General features: G+C 46.2%; 1 long non-coding RNA gene across 1 annotated transcript; it reads right to left on the bottom strand.

Annotated features, from left to right (window-relative positions):
* Nucleotides 1-2,926: 2,926 nt before the first annotated feature.
* Nucleotides 2,927-4,933, bottom strand: LOC123725599 (uncharacterized). Its single transcript, XR_006758141.1, has 3 exons — nt 4,830-4,933; nt 4,484-4,524; nt 2,927-4,343 (listed from the first exon to the last, which is right to left on the bottom strand). It is a non-coding gene; the product is annotated as an uncharacterized lncRNA (long non-coding RNA).
* Between the last annotated feature and the right edge of the window lie 469 nt (nt 4,934-5,402).

Genomic DNA, 5,402 nt, shown 5'->3' on the forward strand with positions numbered 1-5,402 from the left:
CATTCCTCTGACTGGGAAAGGTGGGTTTTTCATGCTCAACAGTTTCCCGTGTGTATCAGGATTGATACAAAGAACATATAGCCAGCTTGACACAACTGTGGGAAACATTGGAGTCAACATGGGCCATCATCCCTGTGGAACACTTTTGACATCTTGTGGAGTCCATGCCCCAACGAATTCAGGCTGCTCTGAGGCCAAAAGGGGGTGCAACTCAATATTAGGAATGTTTTGTACACTCAGCTTATGATGTCACTCTTAGTCATAACAAAAAAACAGGTAGCTAAATAATGTGCCTTTAGTGAGAAGTGTCAAGTCTAGGCCTATTTATTTTATCTTTGGATTCTAAAATAATTGGAAATCGGCATCTACTGTATCATTGCAGAATAAATTCCTCACCTTTCCTGACTGTGATGGTTTCATACTTGCAAAATAGCTTATAGGCCCTCTACAGGATCGGTGTGCCGCCCCCCTCCGCAGGACGGTTGAGCTAACGTAGGCCAATGTGATTAGAATGAGGATGAAAGTAACAAGGTCTGTAAAATGTAGGTCTGTAAAATGCAAATCCAAATAAGCAATAGAGCTATAAGAGTCCAAGAAGATGGACATCATCACCAAGCTGTGTCCTCTGATGCATGCAAATTGAAGGCAGTTCTGGAATGCCTTGGCTGTGAACAGCATTGCTGAGGATGAGGAGTGATATGGAAGAGCACTGAAGAAGTTTTACTTAAAAATTAAATTGAAGTGATACTTAAAAATGAAGTGTAACTATTCAGCATTTTATCAATTGTAGCTAAATGTCATTTGTGTCGTCTTATGAATATGAAAATATAAATATGTCTAAAATGAATTCTTAAAGTTGTTGTCTATGTAAGTGTCATTTGAAAAATATATACAGTTGAAGTCAGAAGTTTACATACATCTTAGCCCAATGCATTTAAACTCAGTTTTTCACAATTCCTGACATTTAATCCTAGTAAAAATTAGGTCAGTTAGGATAACCACTTTATTTTAAGAATGTGAAATGTTAGAATAATGGTGGAGAGAAGGATTTATTTCAGCTTTTATTTCTTTCATCGCATTCCCAGTGGGTCAGAAGTTTACATACTGTAAGGGGTGCGTACTGGCGGCAGAGAAGTCAGACGCAGGAGAGCAAAAACTGTGTTTCCAACAGCGCAGTTTAATAATAAAAACCCACCGGAAAACAGAACAATCAATAATTGGGTACATAACACGATGCACACCAGACAGAACGTGCACAAGCACTTACAGAAAAAAATACCGGACAAGGACATGGGGGGAACAGAGTGTTAAATACACAACATGTAATTGATGGGATTGAAACCAGGTGTGTGGGAAGACAAGACAAAAGAAGACAAGGCCTTGGGGCCGACCCGGAGGGCGAGGTGCAGGGTGATCCGGACGAAGACGGTGGAACTCCTGCAGCATTAAAGGGTCCAACACGTCCTCGACCGGAACCCAGCACCTCTCCTCCGGACCGTACCCCTCCCACTCCACGAGATACTGAAGGCCTCTCGCCCGACGCCTCGAATCCAGTATGGAGCGAACGGAGTATGCCGGAGCCCCCTCGATGTCCAGAGGGGGCGGAGGAACCTCCCGCACCTCAGACTCCTGGAGTGCGCCAGCCATCACCGGCCTGAGGAGAGACGCATGGAACGAGGGGTTAATATGGTAATCGGGGGAAGCTGTAACCTATAACAAACCTCGTTCACTCTCCTCAGGACTTTAAATGGCCTCACAAACTGCGGACCCAGCTTCCGGCAGGGCAGGTGGAGGGGCAGGTTTCAGGTCGAGAGCCAGACCCGGTCCCCAGGTGCGAACACCGGGTCCTCACTGCGGTGGCGGTCCACGTTCTCTTTTTGGCGCAGCACGGCCCGCTGAAGGTGAACACGGACAGCTTCCCATGTCTCCTCCGCGCACCTGAACCAGTCGTCCACCGCAGGAGCCTCGGTCTAACTCTGATGCCACGGTGCCAGAACCGGCTGGTACCCCAGTATGCACTGGAAGGGCGACAGGTTAGTGGAGGAGTGGCAAAGCGAGTTCTGTGACATCTCGGCCCACTCATAGTGCCCTGAGTTGGTACTGAAAGCCGTCTTCCACTCGTCTCCCTCCCAGATACGCACCAGGTTGTAAGCGCTCCTGAGATCTAGTTTGGTGAAGAAGCGCGCCCCGTACATTGACTGTGGCTATGACCGGTAGCGGGTAACTATACCTCACAGTGATCTGGTTCAGAACCCGATAGTCAATACACAGGTGCAGACCTCCCTCCTCCTTCTTCACAAAAAATAAACTTGAGGAGGCGGGTGAAGTGGATGACCGAATGTACCCCTGACGCAGGGATTCGGAGACATATGTTTCCATAGCCTCCGTCTCCGCCTGTGAGAGGGGATACACATGACTCCTGGGAAGTGCAGCGTCTACCAGGAGATTTATCGCGCAATGACCCCGTCGATGGGGTGGTAATTGAGTCGCCTTCTTTTGGAGAAGGCGAGAGCCAATTGGCATATTCAGGGGGAATGCGCACGGTGGAGACCTGGTCTGGACTCTCCACCGTAGTAGCACCAATGGAAACCCCTAAACACCTCCCCGAGCACTCTCGCGACCACCCCGTGAGAGCCCTCTGTGGCCAAGAAACAGTGGTGTCATGACAAACTAACCAGGGTAGGCCTAGCACCACTGGAAATGCAGGGGAGTCAATAAGGAAGAGACTAATTCTCTCCTTGTGACCCCCCTGCGTCACAATGCCCAGAGGAGCGGTGGCTTCCCTGATCAACCCTGACCCTAATGGTCGACTATCTAAGGCATGAACAGGGAAAGGCACAGCCACGGGAACAATGGGGATCCCTAAACTATGGGCGAACGATCTATCTATAAAATTCCCAGACGCACCTGAATCAACGAGCGCCTTATGCTGGGAATGCGGGGAAAAATGCGGGGAAAAAGTGAGCTGGAACCCCCTCCAGTCTCCCTGCGCACCGCCCCTCCCAGCTCCATGGGTATCGGAGAGTACCCATGGGTATTGGGTGCAGGAGGATGGAACCAACAGACCCCGATCTGCTTTCCCGATGAGGCACGAGATGAGGGCGGACACCCTCTCACGGCCCAAAGGAGCCGGGTGGATGGTTGCCAGGTACAAGTCCAGCTGCAATACCTTGACTTTGATGTCCTTAAGCCATTTTGCCACAACTTTGGAAGTATGCTTGGGGTCAATGTCCATTTGGAAGATCCATTTGCGACCAAGCTTTAACTTCCTGACTGATGTCTTGAGATGTTGCTTCAATATATCCACCTAATTTTCCTGCCTCATGATGCCATCTATTTTGTGAAGTGCACCAGTCCCTCCTGCAGCAAAGCACCCCCACAACATGATTCTGCCACCCCCGTGCTTCACGGTTGGGATGGTGTTCTTTGGCTTGCAAGCCTCCCCCTTTTTCCTCCAAACATAACAATGGTCATTATGGCCAAGCAGTTTCATATTTTTCATAAAAAAACATGGAGAATTTCTGCATTTGTTTTTAGAAAATTCCACCTTGGATCTTAATGACTTAATTTAAATCAATTTAACTGTGCAGCTTTACAGTTAATGTCATGCAATTCTACTCATTTTGCCATGGGGCGGAGAGAAAGTTGCAATTATAAAGCTAATTTCCTGCAATTCTACACATTGTGCAATGGGATGGAGAGACATTTTAGACATTTTATAGATCATTTCCTGCAATTCTACACATTTTGCCATGACTTATGCCATGTTCATTTGATATCTGAGTGAGAGTGACTAACAAAATCAATTGGGGCCCCCTGTAGGTCAGGCCCCTGGGCAGTAATTCGCCCATTACTACAAGGCTTAGATTGCTAGGCAAGTTGGTCTCGCCAGCTATCTATAAAATGTTAGCTGATATGGGCTAATTGAGTGACTGTCTATGACTGACATAACAAGAGGAAAATTGCTGATGCGGAACCACATTTCGAAACTGCACGTTGTGTATGCTACTATCCTAAGTAACAGTATGTTGAGACCCCGACTGACTTCCCAACTTTTTTGGGGGGGAGGGGGGGCCTTTAGCGGCCGCTTATTTCACTTATGAATAGAAACGGCACTGCAGTAGATGATTTAGATACTTATTTACAGTAACATGATGTTTGATAAATAAAGGACATACTGCAAGAAAAAGTATTTCTGTGAGACACACATACACACACATACATAGCTACAGAAAGCCAGTGGTGTAGTGTCAGTGTGTCTGCAGAAGACTGTACAACCCATCCGGCTGGGCTGAGGTTGCTGGTCTGTCGAGGATTGGGCTGTATACGCGGTACATATCAGACTAGAGAAAAGAAACAGTTTAACTTCAGTCCTTTGATTCTACAGTACTGTAAATGTAATGTCATGTAAAAGGATGTAACATCAATCTAAAACTAAGAGTCGTTCACAATCACCAAACACAGTGGGTGATTCTGAACTTACATTCTCATTTTCAGATGACTTTCCATTTTCTTCAAAAGGACCTGTACAACACAGAGGGAGCCTGAGTGAGTGTTTGTGTGTGTGTGTGTGTGCACGTGTGGGTGTGGTTGTGTGTGTTACTTTGCTGTGCTTAATGTCACTTCTCCTGACTCATACCATCCTGCAGATTTACAGCTCTGTTCTCATGCTTTCAAGATACTCTAACACATTATCTTATGTATAATTTATATACATACATGCTTACTGATATGACTACATCAGACCAAAATCCAAGCCTAAACAACTTTGAGTCCTATAAAAAGCCCCACATGTTATGAATCTTTGGGATAGAGTTAAATAGACAAACCTGATAGTATAGATTTGGATGATACATAAGGGATCAGGCTGTAGATCCCTGCATCTTCATTTGCAGATACCTGCACAGGACCTGCATCTCACAGAGAGCGACAAAGCCATAAGTTAGAGGTTGTGTGTGTGGGGGGTGTCATGACGTTGGCCTCTTTGGGTACAGGAAGGACAGTTGACCCCCTCCCCTTTGTACCATCACCCAACTTACCTTCCCCCCAACCCAGGGTTGTAAAAAACCCTCTGAGGAGAATCTCCTACCCCATGTTTCATAGAGAGACAAAGGAAATTCTTCCAACTCATAGAATTGAAGAATCCAGCTACGAACTGATCCGCTGGTACCATTTTGTGATACTCAGAAGAGACAATATAGCCATATTACCATAAAACTGTTTATATAATAGACTCAGTTTAAGACTTGCCTCATATGGGTGTATGGAATGTATTGATAAGGATAAAGCCTTTGTAAGACATTGAGATGCTATGTACTGATGTAATGTGATAGAATTGTATTTCTGTAACCAACTCTAACTCAGTCATAGGCACGCCCCAGGGACATATACAGGACCAGGCG

This window comes from Salmo salar, chromosome ssa12 (assembly GCF_905237065.1).
Source record: "Salmo salar chromosome ssa12, Ssal_v3.1, whole genome shotgun sequence".
Classification (NCBI taxonomy): Eukaryota; Metazoa; Chordata; class Actinopteri; order Salmoniformes; family Salmonidae; genus Salmo; species Salmo salar.